Genomic DNA, 22,825 nt, shown 5'->3' with positions numbered 1-22,825 from the left:
CACTCCCACTGATTTGTTTTCCTTGCCATGTCCATAAATATTTGTATTCACTTATACGTATCTTCAATCCCCTTCTTTCATCTTTATAAATTTTCTCACTGTGAAATTTAATTTACCTCTGCATATTCAACTATCATAGTTATGCTTAAGGATCTTTCATGAAACACATGGCTGTATTTAAACTGCCTCCAAGTTCTTAGCCAAATGATTCACAGACATCTCCAACACATTAAATCCAAAGTGAATTTTCCATCTTTTCTTTTGAGAAGCATTACAATGTGGTGATTGATTAAGAACTTGGTCCTAGAACTACACTCTCCCAAGCTGTCCCACCGTCTACTAGTTTATTATCACCTTGAACAAGCTTTGAACTTCTCTGGGCCTCAGTTACTATATCTGCAAAGGGCAGAAAGAATGGCATTAACTTCATAAAATAGGTGTGACGTTTTAATAGGTTAATACATATAAATTGCTCTGCACAGTACATGTTAAGTGCCTGATAAAAGAGAACTATCTTCATTTTTATTGTTCTTATTGTAAACTTCCCTTTCTCAGTGAAGACCATCAATATCTGCACATTTACCCAAGCTGAGACCTTGAAGTAATTCTACCAACTTTATCACTGCCCAGATACTCAGTTCTTTACTAAATACTTCCTCTTCTGCTTTTAAAGATTTCTTACTGATGTCTTCCTTTTATCCTTTTGTTAATGCCATAATTCCATCAGTTACTGCCAGAATATTTTTCTAAAACGTCCTAATCATGCTCTCTGTCTGTATTCTCTCTTCTTCCATGAGTGTGATATGTTACTTCTTTCAAAACTGGTGTCTACTGATTGACTATAGAATAAATTCCAAACTTCATAGCATGGTACAAAGGTCATAGTCTGATGTTTTCCTAGTGTTATGTTGCTATGTCCCACTCCTGTTCACTTAAACCATGTCTTTATAACTCTGCGCCTGAAAACTTTGTCTAAAGTACCCTGTCTAGTTGGGAAGGACCTATCATTTTTTAGTCCCCATCCCAAATACATCTCCTCTCCATATGGCTCCCTGACTCTCTTGATGACCTACCCTCACTCTCTCAGAAGGTTGATTGCTTTTCTGCATTTTTCACCCTATTAAAAGGCTTTTCACATTTTATCCTCATTATTTGTACTTCTATTTAGTCTACTCTTAAACTTTGGTATTCTTAAATGACAGAACCAATGCCTTCTCCTGCACATTTTAGTACCAAGTAGATTTTTGGTACTATAATAATTAGATCTGGTTAATTATAACAAATTGTCCTAAATTTAAATAATGGTTTAAACACAGTAGAAGTTTGTTTTTTGCTCACAAGGAATTTCTACCTCACCAGGGAGGCTCTGCTCTACACATTGATTTACGAACATGGATGGAAGAAGAAGCTGGAATCTTCAAATGGTAATAAAGGTTGGTCATGGAAAAAACATACAACTGACAGAAAGGGAAGGCCATGGAAAAGCCTTAATAGAAAGATCTTCTTTGTTGAAATCACAAATCACTTCTGTTCATACCATATTGGCCAGAATTCAGCCACATGGCTACACCTAACTATAAAGGAGACTGAGAAATTCAATCTGTCTGGAAGAAAAGAACAGTGATTCTGGTGTGTAGCTGCTAGAATTTATTCCCCCTCTCTTATACACACACACACACACACACACACACACACACACACACACACACACACACACACACACACAATGAGTGAACTGAATGGTTAACTAGCTCTTGGAATCAGAATTTTTTATGGAGTTTTCTTTTTTAATGTAAATACCTGAACCACTCTCCTAAACCTTCTTGATCTAAATATCCAGCTATAGAATTAAGGAATCTGTATTTTATAGTTACACAGATGATTCTGCTATATAGGCAGGGTAATTATTCTACAGTTACTGACTAACTAGACTACTGAACAGACCTAATAACATACAGAAATGGGAAATGGGGATCGTCCTTATAGCACAGACTAAATCAGAAGATTTTTAAAAATAGGTTAACTTCTAAACAGAACACATCTCATCTATCTCATTAAAAATTCAATAAAATGAATGTTAGACTCAGCAGTTCAGAAATGCTTGATTGTTTTGCATGTTTTCTTTAATTTTCTCCTACAATAAATACATACTACATATGCTCAACCGAAGTATAAACTCTTAGAGGACTTTTATCTCCTCTAATAGAGCCTCCAACAATAATTAGTACTTACTTGGGATCAATAAATATCAAAGGACAAAGTTCCATCATTTGCCTTTTCCTTTCACAATAGGCTTGAGTAGAGGACTACACATAAATTAGTGAGTGTCCTGAGGAAAAGGGTAAGTGGTTTTACTTTACTGATAATAATAATCTCTTTGGTTACATTATCTATGTGCAAATCAGACTTCATATTTATTTCAACTTTAATCTTGTGTTCTTCAATCACTTCAGGGCCACAAAATTGGTTTATAACCTACAATCAATTTAGCCTTTCATTACCCAATGTGAAAATATTTATTCACAAGTGGCAATAACTAGCAAAGTCATACAGAATACTACACTACACTATACTCCTGTGTTCACTGAGTTCTCTAGCCTTCTGTCAGTTCACTGGAGTAAATATCAAATCTAGACAGGCATGAACACACAAAAATGCAATGGTTTTAAAATAATAACTAATTAAGCATAGGATAATTCTAGATGTGCAATTCAAATAATTTTGTTCACTATACTGAAAACCATGAATCAGTAACTGGTTTATTTCCAAGAGCAAAAGCAAGGTTTCAAATTTTCAAATGGCTATTTTATTTCTTATCATTATCAGCTTATTTCAAAGCCTTCAATAGCATTTCTTGACATGGGAACATTTTACTCAGATCTATACTGATTTTAGATTAGTCCCAAACTTACATAAAGATGGGGTAGGTCAGGTCCTTTGTGAAAAACTGTTAAGATATACTTGTTTCATAGAGATGTGGTATTGATTTGTCTTTGAAGCTTGAAGGCTTACATGGCCGTGGATTTCTACTTTTTGTCTAGATGGTACTAAAACTGTAGCCATGGAGGCACTTTCTGTAAAAGGCTAGATGATAACAATAATGAAAAGGCTAAAGGAAACTGTAAAAAGATTACTGTAATAGGAGGAAAGAGAATCACATTTATTGTACATCTAGGTACCAGGCTTTAGGATAGTATTTTGTTTTATTTTTTAAAAAACTGTTGCAGTTATAATGAAATCAATCAAAAAATAATATCTAGGGAGACTAAATAACACTCTGTTAAAACAACAGAAAGTAGAGGGACTTTGGTTGGTTTCCTCATTTAAGAATCTAGCCTTCAACTTTGCAGCTCCAGAAATTCAATTGTTGAATCAAAGAATTGAATAAGTTCACAGAAATTACTCATGAAAAACAAGGGCAAATGGCAGATAAATGAGTAATAGACTACAACAGTATTTTTTCCAGTGGCTACCGGTGCAGGAATACTATAACAAGGCAATTAGGGGATTAAAAACTTATTACCCAGAATTTTATATGGTATGTATTTATGCAATATTCTTGCATACAGTATTGGTATAACTACTTATAAAAACTGTCAGTGTCTACTAAAATCTCATAGATGTAGATATATAGATATAGATATAGGTATAGATAAAGATTTGGTCATCTAGCAATTTCATCTCTAGCTATGTACCCAACAAAAATCTCTGTATATGATCACTAGCAACAACAAAATGTACAAGAATATCCAGAGCAATACTATGTGAAAAGTCAACAACTGAAAACAATCCAAATGTCCATCAATACCAGAATTGAAAAATAAATTGTGGTATGTTCATACAACGGAATACCAAACAGCAATCAGGTGAATCAGATTTGCCATATGAAACACCATGGAAAAATTCATAAACACAGAGTGAACCAAAGAATTAAAACATAAGGTAGGGCACATTGTATGAATCCATTATAAATGGTTAACCACCAGCAAACTTCATGAATGGTATTGTAAGGATAGAAATTCCTTTGAGGACATTAGACATCTTCTGGGGAGCTGGTACTATTTAAATTTTTGACTGAGATTCTGAATATATCAACATACATACAATAAAAGATACAGTGAAATGTTTTCACTTTGTGAAAATTTATTCAGGTAGACACTTATGATTTGTAGATTTCTGTGTGTACATCAATAATATGTGTTAAAAATATTAATAACTTGGGAGTATGTGGAAGTAGGAAGGAATACAGGTGAAACAAGATTGGCTATGAGTTGATAACTGTTGAAGAGGGGTGATGAATACATGGAAGTTCATTACACCATGTTTTCTTTTGTATATGTTTGAAATTTTCATAGTAAAAAAATCAAATTTCTAGAAAAATCATGGTAGTCTTCAACTTGTATTAGGCATTTATCCAAGCTATTTATAGTATCAAAAGCACAATTCACAAAAAACTGATAAATTGGACTTCATAAAATTAAAAACTTCTGCTCTTTGAAATATTCTGTTAAGTGAATGAAAAGACAGACACTATTAGGGGAAAATATTTGCTTAACACACATTTGATAAAGGACTTTTATCCAGAATGTATAAATAATTCTAAAAGTTCAATATGACTATAAACAATCCAACTCAAGAAATGGGCAAAAGATTTGAACAGACATTTCAGCAAAGACAACATAGGGATGTCAAATCAAATAAGCTCATGAAAAGATGCTCTACAGAATTAGACACTAAGGAAATGCAAATTAAAATGACGACATGTCACTACTCATCTATTTGAATAGATAAATTTAAAACATTGACCATAACCAAGTTTTGGTGAGGATATGGACAACTGGAACTCTCCTATGTTGTTGACGAGAATGTAAAATGTTACCAACCCTTTGAAAAACGTTTTGGAAGTATTTTTAAAAATTAAATATATACCCATCTTTTAACTCAATATTTTCCTAGGCATTAAACAAGAAAAATAAAAGCATATAAATACTTGTACTAAATCTTCACAATGGCTCTATTTATAAGAGTCAAAACTGAAAACAACACAAATATCCACCAATAGGAAAATGGATAAAAACATTTTGGTAAATCTGCACAATAGAATATTACTCTGCTATAAAAATAATGAAGTACCTATACATGCAACACAGATAATCTAAAACTAATTATGATAAATTTTTAAAAGCCAGGTTAAAATGAATTAAAATGTAAATTTCACATTTATGTAAAATTGTAGGAAATGCTAACTAATTTATAGTGAAAGAAAAGAGGAATGTTTGAGGATTGGGGGGGTAGAAAAGAAGGACAGAAGAGAGGGATTATAAGTGAGCATGGGGAAACTTTGGGGGGTGATAGATATGTTCACTTTATTGATTGTAATGATGGTTTTCTGGGTGTATATATATGTCAAAATATACCAAGGTGTATACTTTAAATATTGTAGTTTTTAGTATGTCAGTTAAAATTCAATATAGCTGTTAAGAAAAAGAAATAGCTGTACAATATGTTGTTTTTCTAGTATGAACTTACTCATTATACATCCCTTAACTTGCAATAAAATAAAATAACCCTGAAAAACTTAGCTATTTTATTCAAGATATAGTGCAGCCTGGTTACCTATCCCTACTTCTCAAAAATATATACATACTCAATGCCTAGATTATTTAAGTCCATTTTTATAGACTAACCTGAAAAAGTGTGAGACTAAATTTTTCTTATTTCAATGGTTGAATCATTCTGTGGATGCTTTCCCTCACATTTTTTTTCTTTTAAAGAATGTCTACAAACTGGAGAGTCTACAACTTGATTGGTATTAGAATAGTCCAGTATGCTCCAGCCACCATTAAATTATTCTTATATGCTCCCTTTCATTTCCTTTGATGAATCTTACATACATGTATATGGTTCATGATTTTATCTTCAGATGTAACCTTATCCTCAGACTTTGAGGAATAGCATATTATGTCCTTATGCACTGTCAAAGTATATGTAATTTAAACTTCACAAACTCTCAAGTAGTTATTATAACAAACTTTTGCTGATAAGGAACTCAGATTCAAAGAGTTAAAGTAATTTGCCCCAAATTACACACATGTTAAGTTGCTAAGCAAGGACACAAACCCAGATCTGACATTTTGTCCTATTACACCACTTTCTGACAGATGAATGTTATAATATTTCTAAGATGTCAGAATTTTTAAATTTTTTTCCTCCTTTATATCATTTTCTCTCAGAATAAAAATTATCTTTAAATGTTCCAAATCTAAGGGCACTTATGTACAGTTACATAATCTTTTGCAATGGGAAATTCAGTCATTGATAATAATGGTATAAGAGAAAAAAATTCAGCGGCCAACAATGTACATGAGCTTAGGAAAGTTCTTTCAACCCCCCTAGATTTCTATTTCCTCAATCTGTAAAACTGTGAAATAATACTTAACCTAGCTGACCACTGTCAAGTTTCAAGGTCATGTGGACACAGTAGCAGTCAAAGTGCTCAATAAATGGCTGCTCCAAAAAACAAGATTGCTGAGTAAAGATACTACTTAAAAGGACAGTCATTAGATGTTGCTACCACTTTGACACAATTATTTACATTTCTGAAAATATATTACAAAAACACTAAAAGAGGATTTAAAAAATCTAAGTTCTGTGTGTGTGTGTGTGTATAAAATACTCATTTTTTTTACAGTAAACCGCAAGTATGTTTTTCAAAGATGTATTTGGAGATTTAGAAGACTCACAGATGTGAATCAACATATTCCTTTTAAATGATGATCATGTTTCCATAACCTCTCTACCAGTTCTGACTGCTTCATGTGGCTTTGAGCAATTTACAGCCAAGGTTCTACCTATTATAATACAAGAAAATAGAACTAGATGTTCTCTAAGTTATATTAAAACCCCAAAGTTCTCTCCTTACTATATTACTCTTCCTAATTAAATAATATAAAATAAGCACAACTTTGACTATTAATTTTATCCCACAAAATTAGCACTCTGTAGGATAATAAATTAATCTATGCCAACCACATTCACCTTGCCTACTATTGTAGAAATGTAGTGAATCACACTGGCTTGCTTTTTCAGGTTAGTTGCTATGGGATTAATGCTGCGCTGGGCAATTCTGAGTTTTGTTCTTAATTTTACAGTGTACAAGCTTAAAATTATCAACTCAGCCAAAAGAAAGCAAGTCTCTAGGATTAGATGCACCCTATAAAATTTAAACTCTGTAATGATTCTCTTTTCTGCATCAGCAATTTATCTCTATGGGAACATAGTCAATCCACATGCAAACAACCTTGAATAAAATAAACCCTCCCTAGACCCCATGTCCTCTATAACCATTACCCCATTTCCCTCCCTGTTGCTCCTAGTATCACTTCTCTGTGTCTATATGATTTGGCCACTCGGCAATATTTGACACTGCTGGCCATCCTTTTTTTTTTTTTTTTCCTCTTGTAATCTTTTTTCTCTCTAGACATCCAGGATACCTTTTCCCTAGTTCTCTTCCTTCTTTATGGGCTACTCCTTCTCAATCTCCTGTGCCAGCTTTAATTCTACTAGACTTCTCAGTGTTCATGGATATGATCTAGAACCCATTCTTTTTTCCATATCTTCCTTGACAATCTCATTTATCTAATAGCTTTAAATACACTGATATGCCTTTGAGCTTCAAATGCACACATTTAGACTTGAGGTCTTACCTGAATTGCAGACTCATATACCCAAATGTTTATTTGATATATCCATATGGGATTCTAACAGACATCTCAAAATTAACGTGTTTAAGGAAAAAGAGTTTTTACCCTCTTCCAGCCCCACTCTCCAGCAATTGATGAACTTAACCTCTTATCACCTTTACAGGTTTTACTGAAACCATCATCTCTCATCTAGATTATTGCAAAAACCTCCTAATCTCTCTGCTTCTACTCTTGTGATCTTCCAATCCATTCTCAACAGAGCAACCAGAAGTATTTTTTTCAAAATATAAATCATATTGTACTGTTCCTTTGATTAAAATCATCCAAAACTTTCCTTTTACACTTAGAATATGGTATATGTACATACAGTAGACCTCAGTATCTATGCCCTGTTGACTTCTGACAACATCTGCCACTTCTCTGTCCCTTGTTCAGGACACTCTAGCAATTCTGACCTTCTTCCTGTTCATTAAATATATCAACATAATTCATATATTAGGGGCTTGTCCTAGTATATTTGTATGGCTGATTCCTCAAAATTCAGGAATCAGTTGAAATGTATCTCCTGTCCACTTAACCTCTAGCACATCATCTTGTTTTTATATTCAACATATACTACTAATCATTTTATATTCAGCTATTTGTGTATTGTCTGCCTTTCTCTGTTAAATAAAATTTTTAGACAGAACCTTGTCTATCTTATCGAATTTTTTATACCTTAGGCCTAAAATAGTGTATGTCTCAGAGGAGACTCTCAATACATGTTGAAGGAAAAAATGCAAGTATATATAGATGTATCTCCTCACAAAAGGCATGAAAATGGTATCAGATATTTGAACAAGGCTTGGATAGTCTCCAGGAAATTAATAAAATGGTAGCTTGTCTTGGGCTAAGAGCAGATTTCTATAATCTGGTAATAATCAGAAATCAATAATTTTTAGTACCTGTGAGCAGCATAGATATAATGAATTTTTTGTCTTTGGAACCTGTATATATTTTCTGAACAATGTCTTTCCCACACCAAAGCAATTCTAACAGGTAAGCAGCCACTAAAATCAATAGGCATTAGGGAAAATCAGTGTCTAAAGGTCAATAATTTTTGGCTTGTTAGCAGTTGTGCCACTTGGCACATAAGTGTGACTTCTTAGTTAAGTCTCTGGCTCTAACTTAACCTGAACAGGAAGAACTGGATAAGACAAGTCAGTACACCCACTTCTACACAGATTGCACTGATAAGCTCACTTTTGGAGAGCTCCAGGCACAGGCCTGATAGTTCCATTCTTTCAGAGGTCATTATATACGGACACAACACAAATCTTGGGGTTTGGGTTTAGGCCACATTTCCTAGGCCAATAGTCAATTCTCCTATTGTTTTTGAAAAATCTAGGATTGCCTGTAATAATTTATAACATTGTGGGCATATGTTTAAGGATTATTAATGTTACAGGACACTATGTCCTTAGGAATATTCAAAAGAGTTACTATAGTTAGCCTTAGGTGTTGGAAACCGTATGTGATCAACCTTGAGTGTCTTTAATAAGCACAGACAAACCCCTTCCCTGCTGTATAATTCAGAGTCACACTTGGTAAAGAAAAACACTATCATAAAAAGGTTAGTCTTTAGTGACCTGAATCTTCCAAATACTTGCTTGAGTGGCAGACATCAGACAGAGGCTGCACTGCTGAGGGTTCAGGGGCATTTGCTTATTTGCAGATTCTCATCTCTGTAGATGTCTCACTGTTAGACCACCAAGTGTATTAGGGCATGAACACTCCTCTTTTAGTTTCACAGAAAAATTCTCTTTCCTTATTCTTTTCCTCACCGGCACAAAGAACCTGCTAATGACACAGTTCTTTAACAAGTCTAACCTCATTTATCACTATATGTGGTCTAATTTGGTTTCTTTAATTATTCTCCATTTTGCCAATTGTGATTATCCAGAGTACCACAATTTATCATATTTCTCTACCTCTTAAAAGAGTCATTTACAGTTCTTGTTCTTTCATGAATTCTTATTGACATTTTTAATTGCAGCTCCTTTAAAGGACCTTCCATACTTCCCCCTTCTTCTCAAAGTGTAGCAGTATTTATCTTCAATGCCGCTAATTATTTTTTCTAATTTATGCTATTCCATGTTGCCTTTGTAAGTGTATTTTCTTAATGTAGGCTGTTCTACGAAGGAAATTTAACTCTGTCATTGACTTTCTGTTAAGACAGTAATGGCATGAATGTCACCTTGTAGGAAAGTAAAGGCAGATAACTTAAATGTTTTATTTTGTAACTAATAAAATGTACTGAACTCAATTCAATGAGTTGAATTTCAAAATAGGCCACAAATAAACAAACAAATAAATAACAACTAAGTTCTGCAAAACAAAGCCTTTTCAGAACTCAGCTTGCAAAGTTTCTAACTTATCATTTCTTGGCTTTCACCCATGTCTGTATTCAAGAAACATATATTGTTTACCCACAAGATTTAGAATGCTATTTTAAGTGATAATAAAAGCCAAAGATGTGTTCCTATATTAAATATATAGCATCTTATAGATATGTATGGTGATACAGGAAGATGCAATGTGCCTTAAGAAGTCAGCAGAAGTTTCTTCTAACTAGGAAAATCATGGAAGACTTTTAGGAAGAGATGACATTTGAGTTGTAATTTAAATTAGATTTGGAATATTTGATCTAATGACTAAAGCTTGTATCCCAATAAAGCACATAAGCAAAAAAAGAATGGAATGTATTTAAGAATATTAATATAGTAAGGAAAGAAGAAAATATCCAAATGGAAAGGTGTAAGATCAAGCTTAAGTGTAAGTTGGGCTTTGATCACAGAGAACCTGAAATGAAAATTTTGCCCTAATATGCAATAGGTAAGCACTCAACAATTTAACTTTGAGAGGAGTATGGCTGCCTGTATACTGGGAAAACTAATCTTATAATTAAAGGCACACCAGTTATAAGACTACTAAGATGGCAGCAAGCTTGATTTAATGCTAAATTCAGAGGTAAAATTAATATATCGGTAACTAATTAAATGAGAGTAAAGCTGAAGCCAAAGCAAGTCCAAGATTCTGTAGCCAGGTAAATAACAACAATAAAAACTATAATACCAAACACTTTCTGAGAGGTTTCTAAGTGCCCCAGATGTATTCATTTATTTAACCCTGAGACCATTACTACAAAGCTAAGGAACTAGCATGTCATTAACAGAAATTAGAAAATTTAATGGGGGAGTAGATCTGGAGTGAAGGATAATGAGTTCTGTCTTAATTTCGTGGTTTTAGATACAGTTTTAGTTAAAATAGGGTAAGCTAGGCTGTATATATTTTAGAAATCAAATCCAATGAAGGTTTATTTTTCACACTCATTAAATGTCCCACACAGATTGTCTGGGTACTCTGTGTATACAGTCCCAGGATGTTTTCTTTTACCTAACATCTGAAACAGGGCCTCTGAAGAGTCCACAGAAGGAGAAAATAGGAATGGAGTAGCCACATGCTTTTTACGGCATCAGCCCAGGCAGGACAGGCATCGTTTCCTCTCAGTTTTTTGTACAAAACGAATCACATGGTTTTAACACACTAATTGCAAAGGAGGCTAGGATATGTAGGTGAGCACATGGACTACTTGATGAACATTATTCTCTCTGCTACAGGCACCATCTGTTCCTTTAAAAGACATAGTAGTATAATAGAAACGGAGTCCAGAACTAAGTATAGAGCTCCGAACCAATTTTTCCACTTATGTGTTAAATTATTTATAGGTCCAAGGTCCCACTATTTTCTTAATTGTGCTTTTGTCTTCCACCATGTGATTGCATTTGTGGAAAATCCCTTCCCTTCCTTGTCTACATAGTTAACCCCTATTCATTCTTCAACATATAGTTCAATATATTCAGGAAACAGTGCTGTGGTACTTGGTTGTCTATATCAAAGGGAAAAATCTCAAATAAAAATAGATTCTGAGTAAAATAAAGAATAAACATTAACTTAAAAATATGTTAAACACTAGAAGAAAACACAAGTTAATATTTTGAGTATAGGTATAGGAAGAGTCACAAAAAAAGATCAATTGCTCTAACTACATAACTATAAAATTTCTAGACATAAAATATATTGAAAAATAAAAATAAATAAGTAAAAACACTTGCAAGAAGTAAATCTTAAAAATATTTTACATCCCCAAAAGAAAAATTACAAAGAACTAGCCAATTCACAAAATAAATATGAACAACCACAAGAAACTTTAAAATAAAAAATTACTAATTATTAAAGAAGTTTTAAAATGTTCACAGCAATGAGGTTTACTTCTATACCTCTAATATTGGCACTCAGAATTCTAAACATAAGTAATGAAAACTCTGACATTTTTGTCAGTATCACTACTAGAGAACATTTCTGGAAAGTATATTCTAAGTTTATTAATTCATTCCATAAATATCTGCACATGTACTCTGCACCTGATGCTGTTGTAGGCATTTGAGATATGGCAATTAAAAATACTACTATTACTACTAATAATAATAAAAGAGAAAAATCCCTGTCTTCATGAAACTTACACTATAGCTCATGCCTTAGTTTGGGTTCCCTCAGAAGCAGATTGTGAATAAGATATTTGAGTGCAAATAATTTGTTTAGGAGTAGATGAACTGGAAGATATGGTAGTGGGTAATTGAATTAGCAATAGAAAAGCAACCAATTAATGATGAATTTTTATGTCAATTATTATGATGGGAGATTGTCACCTAGTCTTTTACAGAATGTCTGGGAAAGAGTGCAAAAGATAGGCTTGGGAATTATCCAAAATAGGACTGAGAACACTCACATACTCATGAACTAACTCATGTGAGTTGGTGGAGAGCTGCTTTGGGGGTGCTTGTTTCTCTACACATGTAGTTTGCCACACACTGAGTAGCCTTCTACAGATCCAGAGCAAAGTCATAAATCCCAGAGATGCAGAAACTGGCATCTGGGTATGAGTAGGAATACAGTAAAAGGTCTCCTAGGTATAGGTAGGATACTGACAGATAGGCTATACTAAGAAAGGCAATAAAGAACAAACATTACAAAAAAGTAAGTTACAAGTATGTTAGAAGGTTACCAATGTTATTGGCAAAAAGAAAATAAATAGAATAAGGTAAGAGAGATTGGTATTTCCGGGCAGAGGAAATGCCAGTTTCCAGTATGTAAATAGGGAGATCAGGGAAGATCTCACTGAGAGGGTGAGACATATGCAAAGACTTGAAGGAGGAGGGAGAATCAACCAAACAGACATCTGTGTAGGATTATTATACGTAGAAGGAACATTTGAGCAAAGGACCCATTGGATTTTGCCTGGAAAGTTTAAGGAACAACAGTAAGGCTAATGTAACTGAAACAATGGCAACAGTGGGAGGAAAAGTAACGAGTTGGCTAGAAAAAGATAGTATGTGAATTGTGCAGGATCTTAGAGGACTTGTAAGGCTTTTCACTGTAATTGAAATGGGGATCCACAGCAAGGTTTTGAACAGAGGGAGATATCAAATGTTTTCTCTTACAAAAAGATGCTCTAGCAATTTCATTTCTGGTCATGAGAAAGTAACTGGTGTCAGACTTACCCTACTGGAATAAACAAAACACTAGACAAAATAGATGTGGTAACTTTTCATACATTAGAAAAGAGGCAGCTCAAGGTCCTGATCCTTGAGAGAAAGAAAAATTACAAGCTCACATAAAAACACTTAGGAATGGATTTGATGAATGACAAGCACATCTACAATGAAAACACTGTTAAGAGAAATTAAAGGGAATCTAAATAAATAGAGAAATATACCATGTTCCTGGATTGTAAGACTCAATATTGTTGAGATATCAGTTTCCACAAATTGATCCAAACATTTTAATATAGTCCCGATCAAAAGCCCAACACAAATTTTGGTAGCAATTTAGAAGTGAATTCAAAGTTTACATAAAAATGCAAAGATATAGCATAAACAAAGCTACCTTTAAAACACTTTCTCCAGCTTTACTGAGATATAAATGACATATAACATTGTGCATTGTGTATGTTTAAAGTATACAATATGAGTTGATGTATATATACAATGCAAAATGATTACAACAATAAGGTTAGTTTACACATCTATCATCTCATACACTTACAATTTGTATGTGTGTGTGTTGAAAACTTTAAAATCCACTCTCTTAGAGACTTTCAAATATACAATACAGTATTGCTAACTATAATCCTCATGCTGCACATAACATCCCCAGAAAGTATTCCTCTAATGACCGGAAAAACTTTTTTTTTTAATATATATTTGGAGACTTTTCATTGCCTGATTTCCAGAATTTTTGAAAAGGTACTGTAATCACACAGTAAAGTATTGGCACAAGGAGAGAAAAATAATTCAGTAGACCCAGATAGAGAGTTCAGAAATAGAACTTGCAGAAACTTGATTTTCATCAGAGGCGCAATGAAATTTAGGGGGTAGGGAAATCAACAAATGATGTTGGAACGACCAGATAAATATATGAAACAAGATAAACTGTAAGAGCTACGTCACACTATATACAAAAATTAATTTGAAATTGATCACAAACTTAACCATGAAAAGTAAAAATATAAACTTCTTGGGGAACCCATATGAGAATAACTTCCTGACAAAAATTTCCTTAAGAGGATACTGAAAGTTATAGCCACAAAAAAAAGATAAATTGGGCTTTATCAAAATTAAGTACTCAAATTTCTGTTTAAGTATAAGGTGTTACTACTTGGAAAACTAGGTATTTAATCACCTTTACTATGCCCTGATAATTCTACTCTTAATTATTTACTCAAGGGAAATGAAGACATATGTACACAGAAAGAGTTGTGCAAAAATGTTTATAGTTGCCCTATTTATAACAATCAGAAACTACCCAAATGTCCAACAAGTGAATGGACAATGCAGGTCGTATATGTATATATTATAAGCAATTTATAAAATGAACTGCTGATTCTGTCAACAGAAAAATATCTAAAATATTATGTTAAACACAAAAAGGAATGAGCTATCATTGTGGTTAAACAATAAATATGATAAGACGGAATGAACTATTACGACTATTAAATAATATATGTGATAAGAAGTCAGAAATGTCCATGGTCTAAATTCCCCTTAATTACAGATCTGCACAAGAGAGGAGGAAGATAGCTATGGAGTATTTCTTAATGTTCATTCAGATCAGATTATTTTGAGTATTTCTCATCTCTGCAGTCATGATGTCATAGAAAGTACTGAACTACCTAAGAGAAGGGTAGAGTTATATGTAGTTTAGTTGCTTTCTCTCAGTATGACAATCCTTGCCAGGCTTCTGTGGCGTATGATACCAACTGTGCTTCCTGAACGTCATTTAGGGGATGACCCAAGAGATATCTGTGTTGTTCTGCACTTCTAGGTGCAAACACAGAGGGTAATTAATAGAGAGAAAGGCAGGGAAAAGCTGGATGGAGGAGCCCCAAGAAGAATCAAGAGTTCAGTGTTGAGTTTCGAAATGTGGGGCTTCCTTGCTGAGGTATATGGTACTATTTAATTCATTTCACCACAATTCATATTTGGGTTGACTTTTTTTTTTTTGGTAGGAAAAAAGGGAGATGTAATCTTCTTGGCTCATGAGCTTGTGATTCTTTGGCATAGTTCTTATCACAAAACTTAATTCCAGATGGACAATGTGACATTTCTACAGAAGGAAATGACTGCTGAAGTTGGAAATAAAAATCTTAGTGAAGTCTTATTTACTGTGCTCAGCCCTTTCATAACCATGTAACCATGCTTAAACTTGAGGGACAAAAGTTAACAAACAGGGTCTTTGGACTTTTCCTAAGGGTCTAAACTGAGCATATTCCTCACTAAAATCAAGAATTCTCCTACTCTTCCCAGTTTTAGTAACTATAGATAGAAGTCGGAACGCAGATGGAGATCTTGTCATGTATGTCCTGTGGCTCTTCCCACTGAGCTCAGAAGTCTCTGAGGATCTCACTTAATTTTAATTACAGTAACTTTGGTCTTTCCACCATTCCTTGTATCTTTCAGTTAAAAACCTTTATTATGTAAAGCTTCCAGAGAGACCCACATAATCCTGAAAATTTAGGCAAATATGACTCAGCTCTCTAAAACTTTAAATTCTTAAAGAAAAAAAAAAAGCTCACATGGGAAGAAATAAGAATCCAATACTGCAGCTGCCTATAAAATCTGGGAAAGTGTGTTAAGTGGGTGTCCTTACAAGGAGCTAGATGCAAACACAAACTGTGAACACAACAGGATTTGCTTTTGATTTCCATGTAGTTTTGGCTGTTGCTATTTTTAGGCCCACAGGTACACACACAGGTGCTGCATCTAGGAGCAGCTGAACCACAAGGGGGTTCAGGGTTTACTAGAGTGTATCAGTAAGGATTATAGTTCCATAAACAGAACGTGGAAATTCCGAGGGCTTATGACTGTCAGTAGTCCAGTAGTCTTGTTGTCATTGCTGAAGATTCCAGGGGTAAGCTGTTCATCTTCTTTCTTTTTTTTTTTTTTATGATTTTATTATTTATTTATTTATTTATTTAATCTATTCATTTTTGGCTGTGTCGGCTCTTAGCTGTAGCATGCGAGATCTTCGTTGAGGCATGCGGGGCCTTTCCTTGCGGCACGCCAGCTCTTCATTGTGGTGCAAAGAACTTCTCTCTAGTTGTGGTGCATGGGTTTTCTCTTCTCTATTTGTGGTGCACAGGCTCCAGGGCACGTGGGCTCTGTCGTTGTGGTGCATGGGTTCCGGAGCACATGGGCTCTGTAGTTTGCAGCACATGGGCTCTAGATGAGGCGTGTGAGCTCAGTAGTTATGGCAGGAGCTTAGTTCCCCGGGGGCATGTGGGATCTTAGTTCCTGACCAGGGATCGAACCCAAGTCCCCTGCATTACAAGGTGGATTCTTTACCACTGGACCACCAGGGAAGTCCCCTGTTCATCTTAGACTTCTGTCTCCCTTGTTCATTATGTTTGGGGAATGCAAGGTCATTGTCATTGGTGAACAACATTCAAGGTGATTTATTATTTTTCAGTTAATATTTAGACTTTGCCTGCTGTGTATTATTGCCAAAAACACAGGTTTCTATATGCTTATGTATTCTGATGTTCAAAATGACCAGAACCAGAAAGGCAGAAAAAGTAGGCAAAAAAGTCTAGTGGGTTCTAAAAGGCAATTTTAACTCTATGTTTAGGGACTGCAAAAGTTCATCAATATCATCCTCTTTTCTTGAAACAGACCTTAATCTAAAAACTGCATTTCTCACCTAATAGAAGAGTCTAAGGACTTTTAATAATCAGTAATACTATGTACCACGTCTTGTCAATCTCAAAACCTTTACCCCCAGCAAACTCTAATTAAATTTCTGCCTGTTCTTCTCCTCCTGCCTGTCCCTCCCCTGTTGAAAACGTGATTTAAGTGTTCACCATTCTCATTCTTTCTCTCTGTCTCTCTCACCCTCTTACACACACATACACAATTCTGTTCAAAAACCTTATAATATTGTCTCTTGAATATTGGTAGCATAATATCAGTAGCTCCAATAGCACTGTTCTAAAAACAAGTACATCTAGGTATAGATATGTGAACATATCTCAATAATCTCCTTTCACAGTAAAAACACAGAATTTCCCCCGTCTTTGCAAACTCCCAACAGCATTGTTCTGGTTTTCCTCAAAAGGTGGCGGCAAAAGCAGTGTTATCATCTCTCCTATTAACTGCTTGATATTGTGCTAGGCTAAGACATACTACATGAGGGTGGGGATGGGGAATGGTGCCTGACCTTGGCCTGTGTGGATCCCATTACAGGGGATTAGGTTGACACTAATGGGGTTGATTCTGCAGCCTGTTCATTCTTTGTCTGCCAATAGTCAGAGGAGCAGCCAGAGAACAGAACAGCTGAGTGTTCATGCCAAGACAGCTGCAATAACTGAGGCTTGCTGCTATCAGGGCCTCTCCAGAATGGAAGCAGAAGAGGGCTCAGACAAGGGGATGGCAGCAGCAGTGTTTTCACAGTCCCTGGCAGGAAGGGGCCGAGAATGTCAGGTGTCACGCTCTGGTAACTCTTGTTCAGGAAGGGTTGATTCTCAACTGACTATGCCTCTCAGACTATAAAGGCTGATTTGGGAAAGGCATGGGATTATTACAAGTTCAATAAATAATGTTTTCTGTTATGCTTAGGACAATTTTTTCCTACATGTGGTGTGCCATAGATAAGATTGCATTCATATTTTTTTTCTTGGCACAAAATCTGGCAAAGAGGTAGAATTTGTGCTCCAAATGGAAAGTTTCTATATATTTCCACATATGAGCCTTCCTTGGTGCCAGTTGGTGCAGCCACAGCTGATATGCACAGCAGAGAGCAAGAGCCAATTACCAGAAGCAGGAAGGAGGTAAAATTATATCCAAAAGCAGCTCCTAAATGTTTAGTCCCCTAAACTCTCAGAATGGCATATAAGCATTTGACAGCCTATAATCTTTGATTTATTTTTCTAAGAGAGAAAGAAGAGGCTTTTTTTCCTCAAAATCAGTAGTAAGGTCTTGATCGGACAACTGGCATTTTAGGTTTAGGTTCTTAGATGTCACTATATTGTTGCCCCACCTGCCCAACCTTGACCACAGCATTAAAACTGTTATACTGTCATGGGAGTATTTCTTCAAATGAGAACACAATATTAATAACATTAGTAACGAACATTTTAAGTGTTTTTTAAAGTGTTTATTATGTGCCAATTACCTTACGAAGTACTTCAAATTCATTAGTTTTGTATTTAATTTTGGATCTAAACATTATACATTGTTTCAGTCATTTCCTGGAAACTGCTATAGATTTCTCAGGCCCCCACTCAGTTCCTGGTTTCAATCATCATGACCAGGACAAAACACTTTTTATCCTATGATGTAGAGGGCATTATTCACGGATAATTGAATAGGAATGTGAGGCAAAGTCCCTGACTTCCAAAGACTAGCATTTCAAATAAGAATTCACGCTAGGGCTTCCCTGGTGGCGCAGTGGTTGAGAGTCTGCCTGCCGATGCAGGGGACACGGGCTTGTGCCCCGGTCCGGGAAGATCCCACATGCCGCGGAGCGGCTGCGCCCGTGAGCCATGGTCACTGAGCCTGCGCGTCTGGAGCCTGTGCTCCACAACGGGAGAGGCCACAGCAGTGAGAGGCCTGCGTACCTCTCCCCCCCCCAAAAAAAAGAATTCATGCTATACTCATGGTTCAAAATGTATCAACGTCTATATGCATTTTAATAGGGAGATATGCTAAATACGACTGTATTTGTAATTCTTCCTTTTAAAGTAAGAAAAAATGAACGTCAACAAAAGGTTAATAATGCACTTAGACCCTTTCTTATACAATTTAAATTCTTTTTTTTATTGACATACATCTAACTAGTTTTTATTAACGTAGCAATTCCTATTTCTCAAAATATTTTAGATGGATTATTTTTGTCAAAACACACATTCATGTAAATACAGCAAAAACATCTAATTTACTGTTTTAGAAGAAGAAACAAATAGAAATTAAACATACTTATATAAGTTCAGAAACAGTGTACACTACTGATTTCTTTTTTCATACTCTAATCTCTTCATCATGCTTTCTTCTGCACTGCACTCTTATTATAATATATGCTACTCATTACTCCACCTAGTCTGCAATGAAGAACCTCACCAGGCAATTCAAGAATATAGAAATATGTGGCTGGGATGAGATTACTATAAAGATACAGGTTCTTTTCAACAAAAAGTTGAAATTTGCACCTTTAGGATCAACATCAGAGGGTCACTTAACTTTTTCCTTCCAAACTCTGAAAGATCTATTAGAAACTGAAATGTAGCTTTGTCTGTGCCTTAGACATTTTAACTAGCAGTGCAATAATTCAGTCCTATAGTTTTAGTCAGAATCCAGCCATGAAATAAAAGCCACAAGTTATGTCAACAGAGGAAATTTAATATTAATAATTGTTAACCAGGTATTAGAGAACTGAAAAGGTAAAAAGGAACACTGGGGTATCATGAAGTAGTAACTGCAAGAAGCAGATGCTAACCCAGGGCTATGAGAACAAAAGTTTGGAATCTTTAAAGTTTAGAATCTTGGAGAAGAGGCCTCAGGGGAACTAGGACTAGGATCTCTACGCAGGGAGTGAGCACTGCTTGGATTTTATGGAGCCTCAGGAACTCAGAGGAGGGACCCTAAGGAGCTGAGAATTCAAAACTCAGAAAAGGATGTCTCTAATGAGGCTGGCTCTAGGATTGCTAAGAAAACCAGAACCTGGAATGCACTGCTTCACCACCACCACCATTAGGTGAAAAACTGTTGCGTAGAAGACACTGACAAAACAGAAAATCTCTTCTATCCCCCAACCATCTAAGTCTCCTTGTGGTGCCCCCACTGGCAGAACCTAGCAGGAAACAGCTAGCTAATGGGAAAATATGATTTGCACTGTCTGAGCCCCAGCATCACCAAGCAGAGTACAAAAGGGTAGGTTTGAAGCTAAGACACAGTAGTTTAATAACTGTGACATATAAAGAGATAGTAAAGAAATAATAAAAATCTTCAGATAGGTTGTTTCACCAGTATTTATTCTCCCAATTTCATAGAAGAGGTCTCAAATCTGAAGCTGCATGTATATGAACACAAAATATTTATTAATGCATTTCAGTGGTTCTCAACCCTGGGTAAAGATTATTAACACTTGAAGTACTTCTTTTAAATGCCAGGGTCCACTCTGAACAAATTAAGTCAGAACTTTTAGAAGTGGGATTTAGATATTATTTTGTTTTAAATAACTTACAAGGTGATTTTCACGTTCAACAAAAGTTAAGAATCATTCATAAAACTAGATCAAAAAAAGAAATAAATTGGCAACAAAAATGAGACCTCAAAAATAAATATAAATAATTCAACCTCAATAATACAGAAAATTCAAAGTGTATAAGACATCATTTTTTTTACCTAAGAAGGTGACTATATTCCTTTTTAATGTAATACCTCTTTATTTGATGAATGTTTGAAAACAGATACTCCCATCCATTGAACTAAAACTTAAGACAATCTTTATGAAAGCAATTTAGCTGTTTGTTACAGGAAATAAAATTTTTATGATTTGGTCCAGGGATTCCACTTCTAGGAATTCATTCCAAGAATATTCATCCATTTATTTACCAAATATTATTGAAATATAATTATGTGGTTAATAGTGTTAGAAGCAGTGGGATGATAAAAGCTCTCCAGAAAACAGGAATAGAGGGAACTTACCTCAACATAATAAAGGCCATATCTGACAAACCTACAGCTAATATCATTGTCAATGATGAAAAGCTGAAAGCATTTCCTTTAAGATCAGGAACAAGGTAAGGAAGTCTATTGTCATTACTTTTATTCAACGTAGTTTTAGAAGTCCTAGCCACAGCAATCAGAGAAGAACAAGAAATTAAAGAAATCCAAATTGGAAAAGAAGAAATAAAACTGTCACTGTTTGCAGATGACATGATACTATACATAGAAAATCCTAAAGGTGCGACCAGAAAACCACTAGAGCTCATCAATGAATTTGGTAAAGTTGCAGGCTACAAAATTAATACACAGAAATCTCTTGCATTCCTATACACTAGCAATGAAAGATCAGAAAGAGAAATTAAAGAAACAATCCCATTTACCATAGCATAGAAAAGAATACCTAGGAATAAACCTATCTAAGGAGACTAAAGACCTGTACTCTGAAAACTTTAACACAATGATGAAAGAAATTAAAGATGAAACAAACAGATGGAAGGATATATCATGTTCTTGAATTGGAATAATCAATATTGTCAAAATGACTATACTACCCAAACCAATCTACAGATTCAATGCAATCACTATCAAATTACAATGGCATTTTTCACAGAAATTGAACAAAAATTTTTAAAATTTATATGGAAACACAAAAGATCCTGAATAGATGAAACATCCTGAGAAAGAAAAAAGAAGCTGAAGGAATCAGACTCCCTGGCTTCAGACTATACTACAAAGCTACAGTCATCGAAACAGTACAGTACTGGCACAAAAACAGAAATATAGATCAATGGAACAGGAGAGAAAGCCAGAAATAAGCCCAGTCACCAATGGTCAATTAATCTATGACAAAGGAGGCAAGAATATACAATGGAGGAAAAACAGTCTCTTCAATAAGTGTTGCTGAAAAAACTGGACATTCTCTAACACCATATACAAAAATAAACTCAAAATGGATCAAAGACCTAAATGAAAGTCCAGACACTATAAAACTCTTAGAGGAAAACAGGCAGAACACTCTTTGACATAAATCGCAGCAAGATCTTTTTTGATCAACCTCCTAGAGTAATGAAAATAAAAAAGAAAATAAACAAATGGGACATAATTAAACTTAAAATCTTTTGAACAGCAAAGGAAACCTTAAAAAAAGAAAAGAAATGAAAAGACAAGCCACAGAATGGGAGAAGATATTTGCCAACAAATCAACTGACAAGGGATTAATCTCCAAAATATACAAACAGCTCATGCAGCTCTATGTCAAAAAAACAAACATCCCAATCAAAAAATGGGCAGAAGATCTACGTGGACATTTCTCCAAAGAAAACATACAGATGGCTAAACAGCACATGAAAAGATGCTCAACATCACTCATTATCAGGGAATTGTAAATCAAAACTACAATGAGGCACCACCTCACACTGGTCAGAATGGCCATCATCAAAAAATCTACAAACAATGAATGCTGGAGAGGGTGTGGAGAAAGGGGAACCTTCCTACACTGTTGGGGGAAATGTAAATTGATACAACCACTACGGATAACAGTATGGAGGTTCCTTAGAAAACTAAAAATAGAACTACCATATGATCCAGCAATCCCACTCTTGAGCATATAACCAGAGAAAACCAAATCCAAAGAGATATATGCACCCCATTGTTGATTGTAGCAGCACTATTTACAATAGCCAAGACGTGTAAGCAACCTAGATGTCCAATGACAGAGGAATGGATAAAGAAGATGTGGTGTATATATATATATATATATATATATATATATATATACACATATACACAATGGAATATTACTCA

The sequence above is a fragment of the Neophocaena asiaeorientalis genome, unplaced genomic scaffold (assembly GCF_003031525.2).
Source record: "Neophocaena asiaeorientalis asiaeorientalis breed wild unplaced genomic scaffold, Neophocaena_asiaeorientalis_V1.1 scaffold228, whole genome shotgun sequence".
Lineage (NCBI taxonomy): Eukaryota > Metazoa > Chordata > Mammalia > Artiodactyla > Phocoenidae > Neophocaena > Neophocaena asiaeorientalis.
The sequence above is the reverse complement of the archived record's forward strand: the minus strand, read 5'-3'. Positions refer to the sequence as shown.